The 27,939-nt window shown below is 46.0% G+C and overlaps 1 pseudogene; it reads right to left on the bottom strand.

Annotated features, from left to right (window-relative positions):
• Nucleotides 1–15,932: 15,932 nt before the first annotated feature.
• Nucleotides 15,933–17,664, bottom strand: LOC120591472 (programmed cell death protein 2-like; annotated as a pseudogene).
• Between the last annotated feature and the right edge of the window lie 10,275 nt (nucleotides 17,665–27,939).

The raw sequence follows: 27,939 nt of genomic DNA, 5'->3' as shown, positions 1-27,939 counted from the left end.
AGAATGGAAGCAGGATGTCCAGAAGCTTCTGGGCCCAATGCAGAGCCACTGGAGACAGAAGAGGGTGCAGGAAGGAACCATCTTCCGAGGGGAGATCAAGGGCAGGCCACGTCTGCAGTGTGTCGGATGGGTCAGGACAGCAGGTATAGACTCCAGAGGAGGCCCCAGCCCCCAAGGGCTAGGCCTGTGAGACAGGGTCTCCCTGAGGAGGTAGACCTTCATAAGAATGAGACCAGGCACCGTGCTAAACACATGGCAGGCGTCCCCTCCCTTCAGCTTCACAGCTGCCTTCCACATTTTATGGAGGGTCAACTCAGCCCCAGAGAGACTGAGTGACTTGTCCAACGTCACACAGCTAGTCAGTGGTGAAGCTGGGCTTCTGAACAGGTCTTTGGGACTTGGGGAGCCTGTGCTCTCAGCTGCTGAGTCTGGAAGGATGAGTGGAGTTCACATAGACCGAGAGACCAAGGGATGACACTGCAAGGAGGGCACGTGTGAGCAGAGGCCGGAGATGGGTGATGAGCAGAGCAGATTAGGGTGGGGAGCAGAAGGAATTCTCACAGGAGACTGAAGCAGCTGCCGGGCGCCAGATCTTGGAGGACACTGAACACCAGGGGAGGGAGAGGAAATCGAAGGGGGAGGAAATTGACCTGAAGGAGCTGGGCAGGTTGTTACATTAGTCTGGCCTCTCCCCTCCATCTGGCCCCAAGGATCTTTTTGAAATGCATGCCTGACAGCATTCCCCGCTTATTCATGAATCTTCAGTTCCCAGCCTCCAACCTGGGCTCTCTGCAACCTGGGGCTGTTATCCAGTGACAGCAGCACCAGTCCCGTAGTTGTCCAGAGCTTCTCTCATTGGCTGGCCTCATCTCTGTCCAGCCTGTGGATACAGGTTGGAGTGGGGTTCGGCACTTATGGCCCCAGCAGGAGCACAGTTCTTGGCTTTGGGCAAAATGCTCAGATGCATCAGCATTACCTCCTCTGACCCCTGCACCCTGATTGAGTTGATTTGGACCTTTTTTGGTCTTTGATTCTGTCCTAGGCCATGATCAACTTCATGCCCATGTATGGAAACCTTGACCTGCACTTGACACTCAGCTTACAGGTCCCAGTGGTGACTCAGAATGATGATGCGAGTCACCCAGTGCCCCCACCTAGGATGCATTACTGGGCCTCCAGGGCCCAGTCACCCTCCAATGCCCAAAACTGCCCCTCTCCCCCTCTCCTCTGGGGATGAGGCTCATGGGGGTCAGCCTAGGATAGGGGGAGAGTAAGGAGAGGGCTGTGGGGCCTCCTGCTGCCTCAGGCATCCCTAAACTCCCACCTCTGCACCTGCCTGTATGGGCCACCCATAAGTTCAATGAAGAAGAATTAGCATCGGCCCACCCCCTCACCCCACTCCTCCCTGTGTCTGCTCTGCTCTCCATCCCCTGCTCCCCTCAGGGTGTACCCCAGCCTCTCTCCACACTTCTCTGCACACACTTCTCTCCTGTACCCTAGTATACAGATTAAACCTGGTGTTTCTTAAATGCTGATGGGCTCCAGCCCAGGGTATGTGTGTGTGCATGCATGTGTGTGTATGCGTGCGTGCATTCGTGTGTGATGGGACAGGGACTGACTTGTCCTTCACTAACATCTTCCTGGCCCCCCACCCTGGAGTCCAGAGCAGCCATAGTCCTTGTTTCCCCCAAGATGCTAGCCTGTGACTATGCTGTCCAGCTCCGTGAGACCCTCCACTCCTCACTCCCCTGCCCAGCGGACCCTGAGGGAGCAAGGCACTGGAAGAGCCCAGGCTCAGACAGGGTCCTGACTCAGATCCTCCCCTCTCTGTGACTGGGTTGGGGGGTGGGCTTCCGGTCCCCTTGACCCACCACAAGGACCCCTGCTTGTCCCACCAATTCAGCCAGCAGCTAAAACAGAAATTCGAGATCACCTCAGTCAAATGGTGACTTCTGGCAAGTGCCCCAGCATGGCAGCCACAGTGTGGAGGGGACTTGGTCTGGGCTGACTTTTAGTAGCTCTCACTGGGTCAGCTGAACCTGTTGTTAAAATATCGAAACAATCTGTAGTGACCCACCCTAGTTCCCCAAGTGGCCACCATCATCCCTCCCATAGGTCCCTCCCAATCCAAGACCCTGCTCCAGTGCCAGGAGCAGGATCTGTTCTGAGTGGTAGGTCCTGTGCTCTGAGCCTAATATACTTTTAATGGCACTCCCAGCACAGGCAATGAGAAACCTATGAAAGGGCTGGGGTGAGGGGTTATGCTTTGCTTCTGCCTGGGGACACATCATGGCCTCAGGCAGAAATTCACAGCTAATGTGCTGCTTTGGGATGGGAGATCTCCCAGTGGAGAGTTTGGATGGCCTTGGTCAAAAATTCAGAAGTGGGCCAGAAGCACTGGTCAGCCCAGGCTAGATTCCTCTTGGGCTTTCTAACAAGACCCCACATTTTCTGCTATACTCCCTTGGGACTGGGACTCAAGAAAATACGGTGTGACCTATTTTCAGAGATCAGGAGGGAATCAGGATGTGGCTGGAAGTTAATCAGACACTCACCTGGCCCCCAGGGCCTGAGGGACCACGTCTGAGCATTTCCCTTCCCAGAATGCCCTGGGTGAGGTTGGCCCACTCCAGGCTGAGAAGGGTACTTGGGGGCACATTCTTCTTACCTGAGTTTAGCTATTCTTCTGCATGGGCAGGAACTGCCTGACCTCTGGCCCTGGGCCCCAGTCAGAGGTGGTTTGGATGTCACTGGGGTGCCCCAGTTCTCATCTCCCTGAATCAAAAAGGTGCTTCATAGCTCCGTTTCCTCCACACTAGGTTGTGATCTGCTTGTGTCCACAGCACTAAGCTCTGATCACTGCAGTGGAGAAGTGCTCCTTCCCAGACCCTAAGGGGTGATGGGCAGAGGCAGGCAGGCATCCAAAGCATACCTAGGTCAGAACAGAAGCCCCTCCCCACCCCAACTACCCACACCTACAATCCCAACCACACTGAGGTTTCTGGAACGCCTCTCTTCCAGACCTGTTTTATGGATTATAAAAAAGGATTTCACAAGATTTTCAATTACTTGAATTCCAGGGAGATTTATTTCCAATGTTATTAATAAATTCTAATGCCACCTATAACTTTCAATTGCCAGTTAATGGACTTGGCAATTGGTGCATTGTAAAAGATAAATAAAATACAGGGCCTGGTAAATCTAATGAGCCGATGTGGCCACAGGAGACAGCTGGGCTCATGTCCTAGACTGCCCTACCCCGCATTGATGGATGTGTGACATGGACAAGTGACAACAGGCCTCAGTGTCCTTGTCTGTAAAAGTGGATCACAGAACCCACCTCCAGAACCCTCACGGTATCTGGGGTTGAAGGTACTTTTTATTCACAGATAAAAGCAATGGAGGGGTCCCAAGTAATCACTGGAGTCCTGGCTTTGGCACTATGAGCTGAGTGACTATACGGGTTTCCTGAAGCTGCTGTAAGAATTGCCAGAAACACATCCTCTCACAACTCTGGAGGCTAGAGTCTGATATCAAGGTGCCAGTAGGGCCATGCTCCCTCCAAGGGCTCCAGGGAAGAATCCCTCCTGCCTTTTCCAGCTTCTCATGGCTGCAGGGGTCCCTTTGGCTTGTGGCTGCATCACTCCAACCTCTGCCTCCGTCTTCATGGCCTTCTCCCCTATGTCTGTCTTGTCCTCTGTGTGTCTCTTACAAGGACACTTGTTGTTGGCTCTCAGGCCCAGCCGGATAATCCAGGATGATCTCTTCATTTCAAGAACCTTAACTTAATCACGTCTGCCATGGCATTCTTTCCAAATAAGGACACATGCAGAGGTTCTGGGCATTAGGACTTGGACATGTACTTGGGGGCTGCTCTTCACCTACAGTAGTAACCTCAGGCAAGTCACTTCACCTCTCAGTGCTTCCATTTGACACCTCGACCAGATTTGTTTCACTGAGCTCCTAAGAACAGGACATTCTCAATGGGAGAGTGTGCCAGGCACTGTTTTGAGCCCATCACGTGTATGGACTCGTTTAATTCCCATGCTAACCTGATGAAACAGGTGCTTTATTGTCTTCATTTTGCAGATGAGCAAATTCATGCATAAGGAAGTTAAGCAGCTCGCTCAAGATTGTCCCCCTAGTAAGTGGTAGGGCCAAGATTTGAACCCGGGCTGTCTAACTCTGCAGCCTACATCCCCTTTTTGATCATTGAACTTTTTTAAATTGAGCTGTAATTCACATATTGTTCAACTCTTTTATTTCAAGTGTACAATTCAGTAAGTTTTAGTATGTCCGGAGCTGTTACAGTCATCACCACAATCGATTTTAGGACACTTTCATTACTCCCAAAAGAAACCCTGTATCATCTACCAGTATCCTCCAATCCTCCCACTGCCTCTACCCCAAGGTAACCACTAATTCGCTCCCTGTCTCTGTGGACTTACCTATTATGGCCATTTCATAGACATAGAATCATACATAGTATGGCTTTTTGTGTCCAGCTTCTTCCACTGCACATAATGATTTCAAGGTCCATCCATGTTGTGGCATATATCGATATTCATTACTCTTTACAACCAAACAGGAGCCTGCACTCTTAAGCACTCTTATCTTAAGTGATAACTTGTAAGGTCCCTAGCAGCTCTGTAGGATCAGCGTATTCCAGAAATCTCAGCCAAACCGTGACGCTTGATCTGTGAGGATTCTGTAGAACATGGGGAACAGGATCTCCCACTCCTCTCCACAGCACTGTCCTCTCTACAAGATTCCTGGCACAGCAAGTTGCAATGCCGGGCAACTTAGAATGCCAGCTATAAGGCTTGGTCACCCTTGAAGTCAGGCCGGTCTGCCCTCACCTGGGGTAGAGCTTCCTGACTTTCTCACATTACTACCCACAGAGAACAGGATATTTGCATAGGATTTGGGGTAAATAACCACGGCTGCACCCAGTAGACATGCCCAGCCAAGGTCTTATGGCTGTCCTAGCACCACCGTGATAGCCTTCAAGGGCCAACACCTGAGCCCGACTGCAGGGCTGGGAAACTCTGATCTCAGGCGTCAGGGCCTGCACCCAAAGGATGCTTCTATTAGATGTGAAGAGGGAAGAGCACTGTTGGTTCTTCACTGCCCAGGCCCTCAGGCTGTTCTCTGTCATCAATTGAACAGGGAGAAAGAGGGCATGAGAGGAAAATCACCTGGACCAGGGCTCCAGCAGGCCTTGGTACCTGGCTCCTCAAGGAGAAGTAGGGAGGGGTAGGTGGTTAAGGCTGGAAATCCAGGGCCAACAGCAGTGCCTGAAGACAGGCCAAGTGGAAGGCCAAGGGTGCCACCCCTAGGCCTCTCATGCTGACTGGGATATGGGCTGTTTTGATTATAAGCAAGAGAAACCTATTCCAAGTGCCTCGAGTAATAGGGGCTCATGGTAAGGCTCCAGGGATCTCAGGGGACCCCAAGGATAAGGGTGGGAGTAGGGGCAAGTCTCAAGAGAAGAGTGCCAGCTCTGATTCAGCCCTGGGGCCTTGGCAGCAAGGGGTTTGGGGGGACGTTTCTGATTAACCACAGCTCTGCTGTGCATTCATCCTCTCTCTCACTGCAATCCAGTGTTCTGTCTCTGGCCTCAGAGCTTCTGCCTGCTCACAACTTCTGTAACTTCCTATGGCTTGCCATGACCTCTCACTTGCTCTCTATTCTCAACAAGTGCCTTTGACATCATCCAATATTCAGAGTGATTGTCAAGCATCTTCATTGTCTTCCCTTCAGCTCTCAGGTTCCCTGGGACTTACTCCAAAGTAAGGAGGTCTCCTCCTTCTTGGCAGATGAGCAGAGGCCCAGGTCTTGTCCCACCCAGGCTGACACAGATATCCTATAAGGAAGGAGGGCTCCAGGGACCTAAGGCCAGAAGCTCCAGAGAGCAGAAAGTGTGAACTTTGCTGCCTGTTGGTGGCAGAAGCTGCCATCCCAGGAAGGGAAGGGGTGCTTAAGGCCCCAAGCTGGACTCTTGCTGGACCCCAGCACAGTTTTTGCTTTTTTTCACATTAGAGCCACATTCTTTTAACTCTTTGTTTTTTGTTTTGTTTGGGGTAGATTTTCATTTGTTTAATGAGTATTCATGCATTAATATGCATAGAAACCTTAACAAAAGGAATTAAAAAACAAAGACTTCATAATAAAATAAAATCAGAAACTGGATGGACTCACTTGCTACTCCTTCCTGACACACATCTTGGCAATGAGTCTTTGGCTAAAGAATAAGTCGCTTTTCCAAGCGTCATTTACTCTGGATGACTAAGGTTTTTGTGGTGTCATCTGATCCTCACAATATCCTTGGGAGGTGGGCATCCTCACAAATAAGGAAACTGAGTAGAGCCAGTTTCTTGAACATGACCCTCCTACCCTCCACCCTCCAGCTATTCAAGGGCCTTGACAATGTCCCTCTAGATTCTCAGGACTTAACAGGAGCAAATTATTGTCCACTTTCGCACCTTGCTGCCCATTTCCCCCCATGTCCCAACCACCCTGGCTGGCCCAGCTGATAACAGATTAGACATGAAAGGACCTTGGTCTTAATTTTTCTTCTGCAACATGGTTATAAAGAGAGAATTTTTTTAAAAGACAAAACCAAAAGGTGTATCTTAATTAGGGAATACTTGCAGTGAGGCCAAACTGAGCCCTGCTGGGTACCAGACCTCCACTTTGTGAGAACAAATGCTTTTAAGGTGGCACCGTTACCATGGTGATCACCAAGTCTCAGCTTACTGAGGTAGCGTTGCAAATCTGTGGGGAAAGAACAGATTATTCAATAAATGATGCCGGGACATTTGCTTAGCTATTTGAAAGAAATAAAATGAGCTCTTTTCTTCACACCAGACTCCAATATAACTAACTTCTAAAGGATTTAAAGAATTAAATGTAAAAAGGGAAATATTTAAAAATGAGAAGAAACGGTAGACAAATATTTGATGTTGGAGTGAGTACAGCCTTTCTAAACATAAAAGCAGTGGGAAAATATAACAAAGAATAAGATAGAATTTAACACATAAAAATTTTAAAATCTTTATATTTTAAAGAACCATTAATTAAATTTATGGGGAACTACAAACAAGACTAAAATAATTGCAACAAATATGACAAAGGGTTAACACCTATAACATATAAAAAGCAATTACAAATCAATAGACACGAATATTCCAAAAGAAAAATTATTAACAAAAAACGTACAAAAGAAGAAATAAAAGCATTCAATTAACATATTTTTAAATATTTGGCTTCACAGATAATCAAAGAAATGCCCATTAAAACACAAATCAGATTTTCCCCCAGCAAATGATCGGAGATTGTTTAAAGTCGTATTATCCAATCTTGTTGAGTGGAGTGAAACTGAGCATTCTTACCAGTGCAGATACAAATATGAGGATATAAACCAGTACAAAATTTCTCAAAAAAAAAAATGGCTTTATGCCATGGGAGCTTTTACAATGTTCATACTATTACCTTCGCGCTCTCACTCTTAAGACAGTCTAAGGAGATGGCCAGAATGAAGCTAAAAATGTGAATACAATAATATTCATTATAAATATTTAACAGAAATTTATAATTTACTCAAATACTAAGGCATGGCTAAATAAATTTTGGTACATAAATATGATGAAATATTATGCAGCCATTAAAATATTTTGAACAATATTTAACGGCATGGAAATATGTCTGTGATATAATCTTAAGTGTAAAATAGTATATCAATCGGAGTTTTTAACTGCAGGCCGTTGAAACGCACTCTGACTGGCTAGGTGAAGCAGAAAGGGAATTTAATGTGAGAATGTTGGAGGGCTCAGAATCAGTGGGAACACAGGAGGCTGAGAAAACAGTCAGTCAGTAAGACAACCACAAACACAGCCCAAATCAGGAATCTTCTGGTGAGGAAACTTCGGAGTGCTGCTCTGCATGGAATATAGCTTTCTGTGGCCACCACGGCTGTCCCTGCAGGTCTGATTGGTCAAGTGGAAGGGAGGCACTGCTTCCCTCAGAATCATGGAGAAGGGAATTCAGCACAGTAAGAAGGGAGTTCAGTGAATCAAGTGCTGTTCACGCAAAGCAAGCTGAGTCAGGTCAAATAGAGACAATCCTTGAGAATGGAGCTTCCCAAGGAGCTGCCAGACAGGTCAAATAGTGACAGTTCTCTGGGGATGGGGCTTTTGGAGAAACTCCAAACATGTTATTTCCTTTCTGTTGGCTGCTGGGCTGCTGGCTTTCAGAGCCACCAGACTATCACACGGAGTTGTGGAGAGGGACATAGGAATAAGGCAAGTTAAGACTTCACAAAGCTTACTGTTCTCACTGTGATCTGGCCATGGTTTTGAAAAAAAAAAAATCAACACTCTTCGGATTGTTGCAAACCTGTAGTTAACTTCCATAGTCATGAAAAAGTTGATTTTGACAGTTTCGCCAGCATTATCTTTGCTTTTATGAAGGAGCATATTTTTGGAAGTCCTTACTCTGTCATTCCAGAAGTGCTTCCTCCCACCTGTTTGTATACAAAAAAACTTGACTGGAACACAGCTCTGCCCATTCATTTAAATATTGTAGTACTGCTTTCATACTATAATTAAAGAGCTGAGTAGTTGCAACAGAAACCATACGGCCTACAAAACCTAAAATATGTATTATCTGACCTTTACAAAAAAAGTTTTCCAACCCCTACAGTAAAGCAAGAAAAATGATATAAAGATTGGAAAGGAGGAAGTAGATTGCCGTTATTCCCAGATGGAATCATTTTGCATTTAGAAAATTTCTAAGTCTGTGAACAACTTATTAGAATTAAGAAGTGAGTTTAGCAAGTTCAGCGTATGATACTCCATCACAGGACTTCTGGATCCAGCAAAGCATAGTTCACTTAGTCTTCTCACTGATAACAGCTAAAAAGCTTGGACAGAATACATAAAGCAACTGTGAGGGCTCTGAAAAGTAAAGCATAGGAAGTAGTTCAGGGAGAGAAATCAAAACTCAAAGAATAATTGAAATAGCTGTGAATTCCCTGATTTGTCGGTTTGTTCATTTTTCTCCACATTTCCAGGTTAAACTCTAGCACAGCCCACATATTGAAGTTCTGAAATGGATGAAAACGGAATAAGCTCTAAGCAAATCCCTGTCTTTCTGGCCAGAGAACCAGGACTAGAGTATCTTGCAGAACAGAGAACATGGGTGGACATTCCAGTTTTTTCCTTTCATTCTTAACTGTCCTTTTCTTGAGACAAGCCTCAGTCAGGAATCTGTAGTACCAGAGTGGCAGCAGTCCCACACACACCTGAAACTCTGAGAGAAAAAATTTCTCTGGTCACCTGGGCAAGTGAGTCCTATGATTTGAAGAGGGTGGGGTGTCCCTATAATTTTCTCTCTTTTCTCTTCCCGCTCTCCCTGAGGTGAACCTGGTTGTAGCAAATGCATGATAGCATGGAGAGACTAAAACCCTGGCTTTCTAGTGAGAGCTCCAGGAAAAGGGGCTTTGGAGAATAAGAATGTCGAGAGAAGACTTGCAGAGGAGGGAGTGAGGAAAAAGGAACTTCTAAATGTGTGGGAAAAATCCCAAGGCTTGAGTTGTGCCTGTGTGGAACTGACCTGAAACAGCACAGCCAAGGCGCTGAGATGGAGGCCAGAAAACTCTGTATGGAGCCAGATAGTAAATATTTTGGGCTTTGTGGGTAACGTATGTTCTCTGTCACATGTTCTTTCCTTCTTTCCTTCCTTCCTTCCTTCCTTCCTTCTTTCCTCCTTCCCTCCATCCCTCCTTCTCTCTCTCTCCCCCTTTTACAACCCATTGAAATATTAAAAAACAGTTTAATCTCACAGACCTTTACACAACAATTCACAGGTTGGGCCAAATTTTATCGTCCCCTAGTGTAGCCCACTATCAAAGTCATAAACCGGCTTCTGGGGAGTCAACACATGAGACGGACCGCAATAGCACCGCAAAAGGTTTTAAAATATGACTTGCACTGAAATCACAGCTCAAAGGAGAATCGATACTTGGGGTCCAAACCCAGCCATAATAATTTCTTTAAAAAAAAATTATCAGAATATTTGAATAGGACCCAGAATTTCCTACCATAATATATAAAATTCAAAGTTACTCAATATACAGAAAAACAGGAAAATTTCAATAATTCTTAAGGGAAAAGATAATCAATGGATGCTGTATAGCCAGGATTCCCTAGGGAAACAGCACAAAAGGATATATAATATGGATGTAGATAAGAGGGGATTTGTTATAGAAATTAGCTCATGCTGCTATGGAGCCAAGAAGTCCCACAATCTGCCATCTGCAAGCTGGAGAATGAGGAAAGCCAGTGGTATAACTCAGTTTGGTTCTAAAGGCTTGAGAACCAGGAGCTCTGATGTCCAGGGGTAGTGAAGATGAATGTCTACCTACTCCAGACATGTGTTTGCTGTCTCTCTTGCATGCCCTCCTAGGCTCATAAAGTGACTGATTTCTCAACCTGGAATCCTGCAATACCATGCTTTGGACCAAGAGGCCTATTTTTATAGCAAAGGAGGGACAATGGATGCATAACAATGGGATCCATGTTCCTACTGATTACCACAACACCTGGAAGCAGCCAGCCTGGTTGACCATTGGAATTACCTAGTTAAGGCTCAGCTAAAGTGTCAGTTTAAGGAAAATGCCCTGCATGATTGGGAACTTGTACTAAAATGTACTTGGGCTTTGTTTTAATCAGGTATGGTGAGGCCAACGGATCAAGAGAAGACTTCTATGAAAGAAGTTTTTACTCATAGTTCCTTAGAAACACGAGTCATGGCACAGCATGCAGGACCGCACGGGGAAGCACAGGGGTCATTCAGGAGGCAGAAAGAGCAAGGGGAATGCATGGACAAAAGACTTTAGTGCAGATTTCAAGAGAAGGAATGAGTGAAGCAGGAGGCATGGGCTGACTAGCTTAGAGATCATCTAGCTTGAATAGTTTTAATAGGTTCTAGGGTGTAGGGACTGCCCCTACTTACCTGATGCCTGGCCCTAGGATGATTAGGGCACAGAAATATTATCTCCTAGAGTGTAAAAGCCAGATACAGGAGGTGGTTCAGAATATAGGCTCTGGATTGGTTGGTTTGCATATCAAAGGCATGTATGAAGGCAAACTATTTACTATCTACAGGGATTAACTTTCCATGTTTTCCACAACCTGTCTGTGTCTCCAGATCTAAAGTGAGTCTCTTGTAGACAGTATATAGTTGGATTATGTGTTTTGATGCATTCTGCCAATCTCTGTCATTTGGTTCGAGAGTTTAACCCATTTACATTTAAAGTAATTATTGGTAAGGAAAGACTTACTTCTGTCATTTTGCTATTTGTTTTCTATACACCTTATAGCTTTCTTGTCCCTCATTTCTCACTTTACTTGTTTGTGCTTACTTGATTTTTTGTAGTAAAATAATTAAATCCCTTTCTCATTTCTTTTTGCTTTTATTCTATACCTATTTTCTTTGTTTACCATGAGGATTGCATTTAACAATCTAAAGTTATAGCACTCTAATTTGAATTTATACCAGCTTAACTTCAACAATATACAAAAACTTCTTCTTCACAGCTCTGTCCTGACCTTTTTCAGTTGTCGATTCAGAAAATTACATCTTTATACTATGTTGTCAAAAACATAGACTTGTAATTCTTTTAAGTGCATTCGTTTTTTGAATTATGTAGAAAACAAGATTTGGAGTACAAATCAAAGTTATAGTAACACTAGCTTTTATACAAATACAATTTTTTGATGCATTAAATCATGTAGAAAACAAACATAAAGTACAGTTACAAACCATTGTTACAAGAATACTAGCTTTGCTAATTTCCCATGTATTTATCTTTACTGAGATCTTTATTTCTCCGTACAGCTTAAAGCCACTGTCTAGTATCTTTTCATTTTACCTCTCAGGATTCCCTTGAGTATTTATTGCAGGGCAGGTTTGGCGGTCACAAACTTCCCTGACTTCTATTTATCTGAGAGGTTTTAATTTCTTCCTCACTTTTGAAGGACAGTGTTGCCAGACTTAGGATCCTTGGTTGACAGTTTTATTCTTCTAGTCCCTTTAATATATCAGTCTATTGCCTTCTGGTCTCCCAAATTTCTGATGAGAAATCTGTTAACAATCTTATCGAGGATCCCTTGTGTGTGATGATGCTCTTCTCTCTTGCTGCTGCTTCTCTTTGTCTTTTGAAAGTTTGATTATAATGTGTCTTGGTGTGGATCTCTTTGAGTTCACTTTATTGGAGTTCATTGAGTTTCTTGAATGTTTATATTCATGCCTTTCATTAAATTTGGGAAGTTTTCAGCCTTTATTCAAGGAGTCTCTCTCCCCCTTTCTCTAATCTCCTTCTAAGCCAACACAATGTGTATGTTGGCCTGCTTAATTATGTTCCACAAGTCCCATAGACTCTGTTCATTTTTCTTCAATCTTCTTTCTTTCTGTTCCTCAGCCTCAATAATTTTCATTGTTTTAATTTTAAGTTAATTGGTTCTTTCTGCTAAATGTCCAAATTTGTCTTTGAATCCCTCTAGTGAGTTTTTTAAAATTTAAGTTATTATACTTTTGTCTCTAGAATTTAATTTTGGTTTGTTTTTAGATTTTCTATCTCTTTACTGATATTTCCAGTTTTTGTTCACATATCATTTTCCTGACTTTCTTCATATCTTCCTTCTTTTGAATATCTTTATGTCAGTTGTTTTAAAGTCTTTGTCTAGTATATCTGCCATCTGGTCTTCTTCAAGGATAGTTTCTGTTGATTTATTTTTTTCCTTTGAATGGGCCATACTCTTCTGTTTTTTGTATGCTTTCTTCATTAAAAATTTTCATTTGTTTTCCAATTACAGTTAACATATAACATTATATTTTTATGCTTTTTTTTGTAACATTATTTGTTGAAAACTGAACATCTGAATCCAGTTTGAATCCAGTTGAATACCAAATTATGGGATAATTCTGGAAATAATATTCTCCTCTTCCTCAGGGTTTGCTGGCTTTTTTTTTTAAATTATTATTTAATGATTTTTTAATTGTATCTGGAATGTCTCTGTACCAAGGATCAGCCTGAGAAGTAAACATAAGGTCTTCTCAGATTCTTATTGAGCCTTTCCCTGGGCATACATGATCACTTTCTAATTTTCCCTGTAGATGTGGTTGTTTTTTAATGTCTAAGTCTTTAATGTCTGTCCCTAAAAGAAAAAGTGACAAAGGAAATGGGGCGATGAAATTCCCTGTAAGTCACTTTAGCTGAAAGGAGAGAGGCTTGTGACAATGGGGGACGAGTAACAATAATGGCTGCCTGACTCCTTGCCTAAAACTCTGTGATCAGAAGTCATAATCAAGAATCAGAGCACAGATTTTTAATCAATGGGTCCTAGTGGAGGGTGGCCAGGACAAGTACTTCCAGTGTTTAGGGTGGCTGTTATTTACTGATACATATGGAAGAGACAGTCATACTAGTGTGTACCAGAGAATATCAGCTCTTATTTCCAACTGTGAAAAATTTAAAGTTTAGTAAGGTATCTACAGGTCTGAGACTTAAGCAGGTTAAGTCATTCGTAACCAGTTCTTTCATGTATTTATAAAGTACCAACATAAAAATACTTTTTAGTGGTTATCTGACTGCCTGGGCCTACTTCACAGGTGTTCAGCATGTGTCAAGCAGGTAAGTGATCATTCTACTAAATGGAGCTTCTGCTAGAAATTTGTCTTGTTTTGTTTGGTTTGATGATCAGGTTCCGCCAGACATTACAGTATGATGCTTAGAGTAATAATCATGATGATAGCAGAAAAATAACATTTATGGGCACTGGGATAAGCACTTTACATGCAGTATCTTGTATGTTTCTTAATTACTCCCTGGAGTAATTGTTACTTTCATTTTCTTGAAACCGAGGAAACCGAGGCTCAGAGAGGTTAAGTAGTTGCCCAGGGTCACTCAGCAGTTAAGTGATAGAACTAGTATTTTCATCCTTCTTCTGAGCTGCTCCTTAAGTGACCCATGTGATCCAGGCCCTAGCTCAGTACCTGGCACAGTGGGGTAGAGAAAGGGTCCTGTAATATGTGATATCTCTGCATGCTGGCCCCAATGCAGGGCTTACCTCAGAGTGTCCATTGGCTTATGTCTACTTTCTGAACCTGTGCATACACCAATGAGATCAGCCCCTGGTGTCCCCGGATGGCTTGAATTTCACTCTGGATCAGCCTGATGAACTGCTGTTGATATTCCTCGAACATAATTTTCAATGAGACGAGCTCATTTGGAAAGCCATAAATACACATTCAGATGTGTATTTGATGGATAATAAGCTTAGTTCTAACAAGTCACTTGAGCCCCCATAAATTTTAGCTTCATTTTCTTCTCTGGTGCCTGTAAATTAAGCCCTATTGCCGCCTTTTCCCCCATCACCCTGGCAGCGCCTACCTGCCATCCTTTGTGCTGCAGGTAGAGGGTCTGACAGATGACCCCACAAGCTGCCCTCTTACCCATTCACATCCTGCCATAGTCCTGGGGGGCCCAGGCTTTTGCCCCGTTTTAGCCCTCCTTTGTGCCTTTCTGAACAGCAGCTGCCTCGCATATTGTAGTTTACATGAACCTGATGGAGTTTTAACAACATGCAAGTTTTCGAAATCGGACTATAACTGCTCCTTGCCTCTCTCATCTCCTGGGCCTGTGTCCTTGTGGCTGTTTTCAACACACTGATAATGCAAGGGGCAGGGAATATCTCTCAGGGTCTACAGTCAGACATAGCGGGATGAAGAAGTTCTGTAACTAGAAATTGTAGCCAAGTCCCTTCTCTGGGCCTCAGTGTTCTCATTTGCAGGACAGAAATCTGAATCTCAGTTTACCAGAATTGTGTTACTCAGGGTAATAATACTCAGGTCGTCAACACTGGAGAAAGCCTCAAACTTCAGTTGTTTAACCCAACACAAAGGTTTAATTTTTGCCCCTATAAGGTTTGATGAGGAGAGCCTTCCATCTTTTGGCTTTATTATCTGGAACATGTGTCCCTCCCAGATTGCTGCAAGAAAAGAGAAACGAAGATAGCAGATCAGCTTCTAACTGCTTCAGCCCAGAAGTGATGCAGGTCACCGTCACTCACTCTCATTGCCCAGAACTGGTTATATGGCCCAGATTAACTGCAAAGGATGCTGAGAAATAGAGAAGCACATGGCTAGTTGGTGAGCATTTACATTCTTGCCAGAGTGGTTGTGAGTGTTTAAGTACAATTCACAAGAGAAGGCAAGGATGGACTCTAGTGGAGCCTTGAGATATCAGAGATGAATATAGATTGAGATTGGCTGATGGAGAATTTACAGCCAGCCCTCTTTCAAAATGGCATATGGGTAGAATGTTCTCCATCATGCCTTCCTTGGGGCCCAGTTATAAAGGGCCCAGAGCCAGGTTTCGTTTTCTTTTCTTTTCTTAATTAGGCACATAACCCATTTTTATTAAAGAAATATACATACAAGTTAAAAGATCATTTCACTGAGCTCCAACATTCATAGTTAAACAGTTCACACCCAGTATGTATCTTTCCAGGTTTATTTCTGTACACCTCGTGCACAAATATTTTTACAAAAATATGATCATATTACGAATATCATCTATAATGGTATAATGGTATTAATTTAGATCTATATCTTATTTGGTGTGCACATAGGTCTATATCATTAAAACTGCATAGCCTTCCACTGTACAGATACACAAAAATTTACATAATACCTTGTCACTGGATATTTTTATTTCGCAAATATTTAGACATTGTAAACAATGCCTAAAACAACATCTTTGTACCTCCTCTATCGCTGGCATAATTATTTCTTTAGGATAAAGTCCTAAAAATGGAATTGTAATGTCTAAGAGATTATGAGCATTTCTAAGCTTTACGAAGTTGTCTTTAAGGTGTATCTGTTATATCTTGCTTGCAAACAAATTCCTTTGTGTAGCCAGTGCCCAGTCTACAGCTTTTGGCACAGATGAAGATGGGCAGGACGCCCCCAATGGATATTCCTGAGCAGTCTGTCTACCTTTAGGTAGTTGAGCAGCTGAGGCATGACCTGGAATTCAAACATTATCTTGGCACCACAGGGTCAATCTGGAATGTCTTTTTCTTGAGGGATCTTTTCACCAAAGATCCAGATGGGGGCAATCTCTCTGCCACATCTGAGAATCTGTTCTGGTTCCAAAGATATTTTAGTTTTAAACTTGTAGAAAAAATTATCTTCCCTGGATTCTTGTTTTGCCATGGAATCTGATTCTTCCCCAGGTTCTTCCCATGCTCCCTATAATCTCTGATTCATCTTTTTCTGCAAGTTCAGGTGTAATCACCTCTTCTGTTTCTATTATGATTTCAAATTCTGGAAAAAGGAAGTTGTGGTCTGGAGCAATATTGTCCAAATTATCTGATTGTGTATAAGCCCGCTTATGTCTCAATCTCGTCTAAAGTCTGATGCTTCTTACTGCAGTAATGTGCCTTGTGACATCTAGAACATGTTTGGGGGCCTAAAGAGCCACAAACCCTGCAGAGATGAGTGCCAGACTTGAGCTGGAGGCACACGGATCCTCAGAACGTGGCTGATATGAGTAAGTCATTTTTCCTGGGTAGCTAATTTCTAAAAATATGCGCAGGCAGCACAGCACAGCAGCGCTCGGTAGCAGGAGAGGAACAGGCCGCGATGGACGACGTAGGCTCTGTGGTAGCTCTTATGCACAGATCCCACACTCAGACGTACTGGTGTGCAGTTTTGGTGTTTTTTGTTGCGTTTTAGATGTTCAGCTTATTGTTGTTTCAAGGGGAAAGATCTGGAGAGTCTCTCACTCCACCACATTTCTGAAGTCACTCCCGAGCCAGGTTTCTAATAGATGCTCAGGAAGTGGGGTTTATTCAAGGCCTCGCCATTTTCCATTGTACAGTGCATGCTCTCTGAGGGTCAGACTCTCTCTCCTTCACATTCCCACCACTTACTCTTTCCTTGAGTTGGCACTTAGTGGCACCCATGGCTTTCCCAGCCTCTGGCTCCTCTCAGCCTCCACTGTGGCTTCAGTCTCCCATTACTCAGAAGGACAAGGGGAAGGCTCCCACCCACAGCTGGGCCTTGCCTACAGGAAGCCTTCTGTGATTTTCCTACCTCTTGTGAGCCTGGGGAGCAGATAGGTTGCTTTCAGTCCTCTGGACTGTGGCTGGATAGGGAGGAGACAACCTGACATATGAGGCTCTCCCTGGTCTCCAGGCCACCCGCCCATTAAACAGCTTCCCACAGCAGGACCATGTGGTTTCACAGCTTGAGCTTTTCATGCATAGTCTACCTCTCTTCTTCAAGCATAGAAGCAGGTCATGGTAAGATGGAGAAGCAGGAAGTCCATGAGGGCAAGGCCTTGGGTGGCTGGAGGAAACAGACTGATTTGGTGCCCTCTGCTACCAGGGCAGGAGGTTGGAGCCCTCTGGGGCCACCTCTCCCATGACTAAAGACAGCTAGGCTAGACCGAACCAACCTAAACTGTGGGGCAGATGCCCCAAGTTCTAATCCTGTCCTGGATACTAATTTCACATGAAGCTTTAAGCCAGCCCTTTCATGCCTGGGCCTCAGCTTGCTCATCTGTAAAATGGGAATTGTATTCATCTTACCCATCTTACAAGGTTAGCTACAAAGCACTTGAAAAGGGGTTCAGGGTGGGGCTGGGTGTGAGAGTGGAGGGTGAGTGAACCAGAATGACTCTCTGCTGGGATATAAAATCCTGCTCGTAACCAGCTCTGGCCTGGGCAGCCACTCTGTCTCCTCTAGAATCTAGGCTGTGCACAGAGATCAGCATTGGACCATAGGGCTGTTCTGCCTTTCTCCTTCCTCCCACTTCAAGAGTGAAATAGGCTGCTTGTCCCTGGTATAACTCTTTTTTTCCACCTCCCATCCTCAAAAGCACCCCATAAAATACCAAAAATAAACACTGTGTATGGCTTTCATTTGGGGAGGGTTTGTCTTTCCCCTTTTATTACTTTTTACCATGACATACCAGCTTTTCATCTTTGCATGCCTGGGTCAGTGGCCCCGGGAGGCAGGCCAAAGGCAGTGTGTCCAGGCCTCTTTGGTCAAATGAGGACTCGCTTCTTGAAATGTTGGGGTAAGCATAGGGGGCTGCCTGGGGGAGGCAGCAAATGCTAAACAGATGAGGAAACTTGGGCCTGGGATTTTGAAGGATGAGTAGAAGTTTGTCAGGTATAAAGAGAAGGGGGAGAGCATTCCCAGAAGAAGGAACAATGGGCGCAAAAGGGCAGAGAGAGAAACGACTAGTGTGTTCCAGGAGCAAGCAGAAGTTCAGCAAGGCCAGGTATTAGGGTGCCTGAGGGAGGAAATGGTGGTCCTGGAGGGCAAGAGAGCTGGATTGTGGAGGCCTTGAACGAAGCCCAGTATTTATCCTAAGGTCTGTGGAGAACCAAGGAAGAGTATAAGTGAGGTAGGGACGCCCTGGGGCACCTGCCCACAGCGTAGCTTCTTGCTGTGTTGATGGGAGGTCGTGGGTGGCAAGCTGACCATTCTCCTCCCTAAACTCACTTCCTGGGCAAAGGAAGTCTTGAAAGAATCTGAAAAGAGACTTCACATAAAAACGACTCTTAAAAAGTCAACATTTCCGTGATTTGGTAGAAATTAATCGGGAACACATGTGTTCTATTTTTCATAAATTGCAAGGGATCAAAAGGAAAGGAAAAATCTCTTAGGGTAAAAGACAATGTGAGTTCCATCATCAGCTGAAACACCCCACACACTGCCTTGGAGCATGAGGCCTTCCTTCCGTCTGGTATACCCTATGCACCCCAATGGACATGGGCGCTAGGCTGGGCGTGGGACATGGAGGGGGCTCAGATACAGCTCAGGCCCTGAAGTACTCCCAGGTAGGAGGGAGTGCCAGCCAGTGAGGGGCAATGGCAGTGTGATCAGTGCTGGGAGAGAAAGCAGAGGAGCTGGAAGAACCCAGAAGAGGCCTCTAGCCCAGCCAATGGATGGAACAGGACAAAGGACAATTGGAGAAGAGAAAAGATGAGAGCTGGGGACAGATTAAGACTGTCTCGAATGCACTGCTAAAGAATCTGGATTTCCCCCTGCACTTTTCCCCATAGCTCTCTGAGGACCAGGGCCTGGAGACAGACCTCAGTTCAACCTCTGCCTTACAGTGGGACCTCTCCTCTACCTCGAGCCTCAGTGCCACATTAAATGGGGAAAATAATGAGGCCTGCTTCCGCTAAGGTTGCTGTGAGGAGCTGTGGGCAGGCGGGCACCACTTGGATCTCTGTCACTTTGGCTTCACCTTCGCTTCCCTCACCTGGTTCTCCCCACTTGGCGGCTGCATTCAGGAGTGAGAGACGTGGGGAAGCAGTCGGTCCCCTAGGCCTCTGCCAACCAACACATTACGTGTCTGAAGGCCCAATGGTTCCACAGCACAGAAGAGGGACCCGGGCCTCTAGGGTCTCCACATTCCTGCGTCCATCACAGGGTGGTCAAGAGGCCTGCCTACAACACAGAGCTGTGAAGGCCCCTTGTACTTCGGCCTCTGCATGTCATATTGGGGTTCTCTCCTCCCTCCCTCCCCACTCCCGCCCTGAGTACCCCCAGCCTGAGCTGTGCAGCACCCAGCCTGCCTGGCCCGCCCCCGAGGAGGGCATCATGCCAGCTCTGCGGGCGGTGGTGAGATAATCTGGCTAGACGGGCTGCCACCTTGGCATGGTCTGAGGCGCCCAGGGCCGCGGGAGCTTCAAAAGGAAAATTAATGTCTCCTACCAGCAATTAGAGGAAATTATTTAGATAGAAATCTTGTTTTATATCTCCTCATCCTTGTTTTCCAATCCCCAGCCTTTGATTTCTTTCTTTTTCAGGGATTCTCAGAAAGACACTGAAAGCCCAGACGCACACTGGGACCTAATGAGCGCCTGGCGCACCTGGCCCAGAGCCTCGCCCGTGAGGCAGCTTCTGAGGTGCTGTGCTCCTAAACCCGGCCCTGGGGTCTTCCAGTGTGGCGGGAAGCCTTTTGGAGGTGAAGGCCACTCTCTCGGGGTGGGCAGTCGTGGGTGGGCCTCTGCCCTGGCAGGCTTTTTTTGCTGCCAGAAGGAGTGGCACGGAGGCCCAGACCTGGCTGAGGTCACTGTTTCTGGGGATGGTATGATACTGATGGCAGGCGTGGGGGTGGGGTGCTGGGAGACAGCGTGGCTGAGGGCCAATACTTTCTCTCTCAGCATAGAGTCCCCCTCATACTCCTGTCCTCCAGCATTTCCCCATTGCCTCAGGTGAGGTCCTACCTCTACAGCCTGGAACTCGAAGCTCTTTCCACACCACTTTCCGTGGCCTTGCCCCTGCCCCCTCTACCACTCGTCCTCCACTTCTGCTCCACTCCCAGGACACTTGACTTATCTCAGAGGGGAGCTGAGCTGCCATGACCTGGAGTCTTACACAGCCTTGGCCTGAAATCAATGGCCTTGTCTTTCTCTACCTGGCCAACTCCTGCTTCTCCTTCCTAGGCTCAGCCCTGCCTTACCTCCTCAGAAACGCCAACTAGTTCACCTCCCAGAATGTTTGGTGTCTTAGCATTTAGTCCAGGCCCCTGCCCTGATTCCATTCAACTATTAATGGATTTGCTCCCCTAGGGAGGAGGTCTGCTTCATCTCTGAGTCCTCAGCATGGGGTAGCCCAAAGCCAGCATCAGCAAACTTCTTGAATGAACGACACCCAGTGACAATGACTGCCTGAATAAATGAATAAATGAGAAAATGAAGGGAGCTTATTAAAAAAGTCACCAGGAACAAAGTGTCAAGAGACTAATCTTGACACATGCCTCAATCATATCCTCCCTGTGTGACATGCAACGAGTTGCTTTATCAGTATTTTACTCAGTGTTCGGTTTTGTAGATGGAATTAATAGTTCTAGCCCTGCCTTCAAAACATAGCTGTGAGGATAAAACAAAATAAAGGAATAGAGAAAACTTTGCAACTGTATTAAGGAGTGATGTATTACCTCTCCTTCCTTCTTCCTTCTACTCATCCAACCATTCACTCACCCATCCATTCATCCAACTAATTATCCATCCATCCATCCATCCATCCATCCATCCATCCATCCATCCATCCATCCATCCATCCTCTTGTCCATTCATTAAACAACCATTCACTGAGGCCTCCTATGTACCTGGTCTGTTTTGAGATCTGGGGGACAGAGAAGGGTCAGAAGCAGAACCTGCCTCCAGGGACCCCCTCTCCCAGGGAGAGGTCATCAGTAAGCAGCAGAAAGGCACAGGCAGGACCTGAGGGGAAGGCTGAGCACATAGTAAGACTGTGCAGCCCCAGATCACTGCCGCTTTTTACCACTACTCACTCGCTCCTCTCAAGCTCAGCTTGTTTGGGAGGCCTAGGAGACCAGGAAAATTTCTACCAGGAGTCCAGTTAGGAAGGTATCTGGAGGGCATAGAGCTGGAAGTGGAGAAGAGGAGGCAGGGAAACCCAGGCACAGGGAGGTTAGGAAATTTGACTACATAACTAGGAAGCTGCCGAAGTGAGACGTGGTTCCAGAGCCACATTCTTAACTTCTGCTTTGTACTGAGTAGTCAACAGCCTGCACTATGGGAACTCAAGTCAAGCCTCAGAAAGCTTCCAATTAGTGGATGTCCAACATCGGCTTACACGATTCCCCTTATAAGAAGCTCACTACCTTCCTAGGCAGCGAGGCTCCTCTATGAACAGCTCTGACTGTGAACTGCTCTTTCTTACGTGGAGGTCCATGTTAGCCTTAGTTCTGCCCTTTGGCCTCTGTATATTCCAGCTGCCCCAGAATGTCCCTGCAGAAACCTGAAGATAGTGATGGTATTCCTGAGCCTTCTCTTCCCCAGTCTGGGTCCCCCTCTCCGCTCTCTCAGACCCTCTTACCTCCCAGCTGTCAGTCTGGCACAGAGAACCAAGTGCATTATCAAGACAATGGGAGGAGAGGCAGCCTAGGAGACAGATGAAGGAAAGTACCTTGCGGCATTAACTTGAAGTCTTAATCTCACTCCTGACCTTGTTCTATTCCCTCCAAATACTTTCATCAGCCTCCAAATCCTTCTTTATTCACTCCATCTTATTGCATTGTCTTCATTGCTATAAGATGCCTTGAATCTATTTTGGGGAAAGAGAAGAGATGAATAAATAAAGCAACTAGCCAATTTTCCTGAGTTTCAGGGGACGGCCACATTTGGGTCCTTTCTCCATGGTCACTAGCCCACTCCTCCCATTATACACACCATGGATGTCCATGTGCACCCACTCCATTTTACCCTGCTCTGTGAAGTAATAGAATGAGAATAAAAACTTACCCAGGGGTGCTGGAACCTGCTCATGCCAACCCTGAAACTGATGGTTAATTTCTCAGTAAGTTGTAGGCCAGTTAATGTCATGATGAGATTTTTTTTAATTTTTATTTTCGATTAGAGTTGACATTCCATATTATTTTATATTAGTTTCAAGTATACAATATAGTGGTTAGACATTTATATAATTTACAAAGTGATCCCCCAATTAGTCTAGTATCCACCTGGCACTATACACAGTTATTACAATATTATTGACTATATTCCCTATGCTGTACTTCACATCCCCATAACTAGTTCGTAACTATCAATTTGTACTACTTAATCCCTTCACCTTTTTTGCCCAGCCCCCAACTCCCACTCCATCTGGCAAATCACCGGTTCGTTCTCTGTATCTATGAGTCTGTTTCTGTTTTATTGGTTTATTTTGTTCTTTAGTTTCTGCATATAAGTGAGGCATTTGTCTTTCTCTGTCTGACTTATTTCACTTAGCATAGTACCCTCCAGGTCCATCCATATCGTAACATGTAGCAAGATTTCATTCTTTTTTATGGCTGAGTAATATTTTATCATACACAAACCTATTTATGGACACTTAGGTTGCTTCCATATCTTAGCTATTGTAAATAGCACTGTAGTGAACATAGGGGTGCTTATATCTTTTCGAATTAGTGTTTTGGATTTCTTCAGATAACTACCCAGAAGTAGGATCTCTGGGTCATAAGGTAGTTCTGTTTTTAATTTTGTGAGGAACCTCTAAACTGTTTTCCATTGTGGCTGTAACAATTTGCATTCCCACCAGACGTGCACAAGGGTTCATGATGATATCTTGAAATCAGCCGTGGTAAGAGTATTTATACCATGGGAACTGGCAAATGCTAGAAACTGGGGCTTTTCCCTATATTTTGTAGCACACACCTGAATCTGCCCTCATCTTTCCTCTTCCTGGAAACTTTTATCCATCGGGTGGGGAGAGCCTTGGGTCTACCTGATTCCAGAGACCCCAGTCCTCCCAAGAGGCAGACAGGGGTCCTCAGGGGACTTTCCCATTGCCAGCCCCTCCTCTGTGCACACAGTGCCCTCCTCTGTATTCTCCTAAGGGCTATAGGGGTTCAGGAGTGCACCCATTCATATACACCTTCAATATATTTTGAGTACTACCACCTGTTGGGCACTGGGCTAGAGACCTAGGAATTGTTACAAAGCTGTCATCCTCTGCCCGCTCACGGGAGCAGGCTGCTCTGCGCCCCACGGATCACGCACATTATCTCGCTTAATCTCACAACACCTGGGTCCATACTATAGATGAGAAAACCAGAGGCTGCAATATCAAGTGAGTTGTTCCCATCTGTCCAGTTTCGAAGACTCAGCCTAAACACTTCAAAATGATGGTGGTGGTTTTTTCTTGTTTGACCTTCGCCACCGCTCTGAGAGGAAGACATTATTGGCTCTATTTGCCAATGAGAAACTGGAAGCTCTGAGAAGATGACTAATCCATATTGCAAATTTTAATGAAAATGCAGAGCTCTCTCCTCCTAGTCCAAGGAGTGATGCAGAGTGAGCCTCTCCTGGAGTGGAGCCTTGAGTCAACAGCACTGAGTTCTTATCTCAGCTCCACTCATGATACTGGGGTGACCTTGGACAAGTAACTTCTCACCATCTAAGACATTCTGCTCCCCTAGCCCTGATCTACCTCTGAGTCCCAGACCCCAGCACCCGCTGACACCTGGGTTTAATCATGGGGTGTCCCATGAACATGGCAACTTACATGCCCAGATGGAACTCTCTAAGCTTCTATTTCTCATCTGTGAAACTGGAATAACAAGTTTCTACTTCACAGGATATTATGAGATACGACAATATTGTACTTTCAATGAGCCCATTATAATTGCTCAATAAATAAATAAGTGTTCACTAACCGGCTGGAAATATATCCCCACAGCCGCCTGGCTATGGTACTCATATGTGTAGTTCATGAGCATTTGAGCATCCAGCGGTCACATGAAATCTACACCAGTTCATCCATTCACCTGTTGCTCTCGACAGGTGGAATTATGGATTAAAGATGGCCACAGATTATTTGTCACTACCTTCAAGGGATCTATTTCCTCTCACTGCCTGTCTGGGTTAGCCTTGTGACTGCTTAATCCATAGAATGCCATGGAAGGGATGCAGTGCCAGTCCCAGTCCTAGCCTTTAAGAACACTGGCAGCTTCTGTTTCCTCCCTCTGGAACACTCTCTTTCAGAATCCAGCCATCATATTCCAAACATGTGGGGAAGCCACATTCAGGCACTCTGGTTGAGCCCCAGCTATGGATTCTGCCAATATCCAGCAAGAGCCGCCAGTCACTTGCATAATCCATCTGGGATGTTCCAGCCTAGCCAAGCCGCCAGATGGTTGCAGCCCCGACAAACATCACATGAAGAAAAAGAACCTTCCAGCTGAGCACAGTCAACTCACAGCGTCACGAGGTTTTTAGGTGGCTATTGCGTAAAACCACTAAGTTCGGGGGGCAGTTTCTGGCAGCCATGGGCAATCACCCACTTATGAGATGTAAATGCATTTTAAAGTATTTATTTGCTGTTGTTAAAAATATTAACCATTCTACACTATAGGAGTCAGAAAACTATGGAAAACTGTCGGCTGCCTGTTTTGGGACAGCCTGCAAGGTAAGAACGATTTCCACATTTTTAAATGGGTGGAAAAAAATCAGAAGGACATTATTTGGCGACCACTGCATGAAAATTATATGAAATTCAAATTTTGGTCTCTATAAATAACGCGTAATTGGAACACAGGCTCATTCATCTACATACAGTCCGCGGCTGCTTCTGCACAAGGACAGACCTGTATGGTTACAGCAGAGACCACATGGCTGCCGAGCCTAAAAGATTTACTGTCTGGGCCTTTACAGGGAGCTACCAACTCCTGCTTTAGAACATTAAATAGGTATCACCATTTTTGAACTTAAGACACTGCATAAAAGGATTTGTATGTGTTTCTGAGCATTTATTTACTTAATCCACTAAGTTAAAAAAAAAAAACCCCCACTGTAGTCATTTTTGCTGACTTATTTGTTTGCTTGGTATTTAAGTTTGAAAGTTTTAAGAAGTGTAAAAATGGTCAAACAGTGTGCAAACATTTAACAAATTATGGGAGGAATGTTAAGAAAGCATTTGAGGAGAGATCAGTATGGAACTTTCTGATGTTGGAGAGGGATTGAGGATTTTAAAAAAAGAGAATAAAGACTGGAAAGTGGGTCCAGCTGGACAAAGATGTTCCCTAAGGCCCACGCAACATCCCTAGAGCCCTCCTCCCTCTGCCTGCTTCCCCGGCTCCCTACCATCCCCACTAGCCTGCTCTGGCCAGGCCTCATGACTCTTGCTGAGGGGTTACAACAACTGTCCCCTCCTTGTCCGCTGCCTGCCTCTGTCTTCCCTCAGTGCCCCAAGGGTCTGTGAGTCGGCCAGGCCCCATCCTGCACAGATTCCTGCACATACCATGCTCTCATCCCTCTCTTTGCCCTTCCAACCCCCTTTTCCTGTCTAGAAGTCTAGGCCGAGCTTGCAGCCCCTACTCTCACCCATGGACCAGCTTTCATTCCCTTTTCTGTGCTCATCCCTCTAAGGTCTCACCTGCCAAGTCATATTGTTCAGACTCACTTACTTGTCCTTCTGTTCTTTGGGCTGGAAGCACCTCAAGAGCAGTGGCTGGGTCCCAGGGGAGGCTTCAGAGCCCAGCTGCTGAATGAAGGAGCCCCAAATCCCTCATTCAGTGTTTGGGTATCAGCACCCCAAAGGATGCTGAGTGGAACAAACAGTGCAGGCCTCTATGATGCAGCACCCCGCTTTCCACAGCCCACCTGTGGGACCAGGGGTGCAGAGAGATCAGGGCCCACCAGTCATGTTCAGGGCTAAGCCTGAGCTGCCCCCACTCTTGCCACCTTCACCTGGCCTCTGGCAGGGCCTCTGGCCTGGCAGGAGCAGCCAACAGAGCCACCTCCCACTAAGCTGGGCACTGACAACTGGGTTCTGGAGAACAAGAGGCCCATTCAGGGCACAGGGCTGGGCAGACTCTGCTTTCAGGTGCATGATCTCACTTTGTGGAAATCTAGTGGGCCTGCCAGAGGGCCTCGTAAAGCCTTTGATGACCCAGTGTGGAGGACACAAATCACAGGTCCCCAGGTCTCCCAGGCCTGGCCAACAAACACCCTGCTTCATGGACAAACATGGAAATCCAGAAAGGGGTGCAGATATGTGGGACTAGGGGTGCAGATAGGGTACACAAGCAGATGGCAGGATGTCCACACTGGCCCCAGTCTAGCTACAACTGAGGCCAACCTGCCAAGTGCCCTGTGTACCTGGCAGGGCAGGGGCAATGCAGCCCCCTGCTCTTTGGGACAAAATAGCCCATTTGCTCTTGTCAGTTGACTCTGGCAAAGCTGACTGGTGACATCAGGCAGAAACACACCATCCCAGACTCGTGGCCCTGATAACTCTGGGCCCAGCTGGGGGCTGAAGCTAAATGGACTTGGAGTCTGAGCTTTATCCCCTAATAGCTATCAGCTCTCTGAGGGGAAGAGACCAGCCAGGAGGTACAGATGGTTCCATCTTGGAGGCAATCTGTCAGAATTCCTTGGCCTGCAGCTCATGGGAGGCCCTACTTGTCTGTGAGCTCGCAGGGCATGGCCTGGGAGCCAACGCTGACCCAGAGGAAAAGGAATTCAGATGGCCACAGAGTGCTGCCCTCTGCCCTCCTGGCATGTCTTCTTGGCTCCACCCGCAAAGACAGCGCAGCAGCCTCTGGCTTCTCCAAGTACTCATAGGGCAGGAGTCCAGGATGGGGCACACATGCCTCTCAATGGGCCCCGCCTTGTGTCCAGTGGTGGCCTCTGTCATCACTTTGTGGAAGACAGCCTGGGCTTTCCCTCATTCCCCACAGGGAAGGCCATGCCACAATGCCCGCAGCATCCAAGTCCTGGAGGAAAGCTTCCAGTGCCCTCAGGACAACCACACAGATCTGGCTGGCGGCCCAAGGCCCTGCCACCTGACCCGGAGGGCCTCTCCTAGTCTCAGGGCCTGCCTCCCGACCACCCGCCGAGCTTGGCCGGCTGCTGCCTTCTGAAGCTCCTCCTGCTCTGGCAAGCCCAGCTCTCTGGTGCCCAGGCTTCTCCTTCTGCTCCTGGCAGCAAGGACTTCTTCCTCCTCCAGGCCCCTGTGAGCCTATGCCATTGGCTATTTATGGATTCACTCACTGCTCTCTGGACACAGTTGCTCAGAAACAGAGGTTAGGGGTGAGAAGGCCCTGACTTTCAGTGCCCAGCATAGGACTGGTCAAAGGAGGTGCCCTCAGCAGTTTGCAAAGTGATTGATGCAATCAAGAAGTCTCTGGTCAGTGGAAGTCAGCCTGACCACACCCTCAGAGCAGAACGACCACAGACATTGAGAGCAGACAGCCCTAGGCATCCTTGTCCATTGGACAAGTGTTCCAGCTTCTCTGAGCCTCCATCTCCTCATCTTTCGAATGGAGATACTAGCACCGGTTTTTTTCAGTTTGGCCAATCTGGTGGGTGTGCACCTTAT

The sequence above is a fragment of the Pteropus medius genome, unplaced genomic scaffold, assembly GCF_902729225.1.
Source record: "Pteropus medius unplaced genomic scaffold, Ma_sr-lr_union100, whole genome shotgun sequence".
Lineage (NCBI taxonomy): Eukaryota > Metazoa > Chordata > Mammalia > Chiroptera > Pteropodidae > Pteropus > Pteropus medius.
Note: the sequence above shows the minus strand (reverse complement) of the source record. Positions and strands in the feature narration are given on the sequence as shown.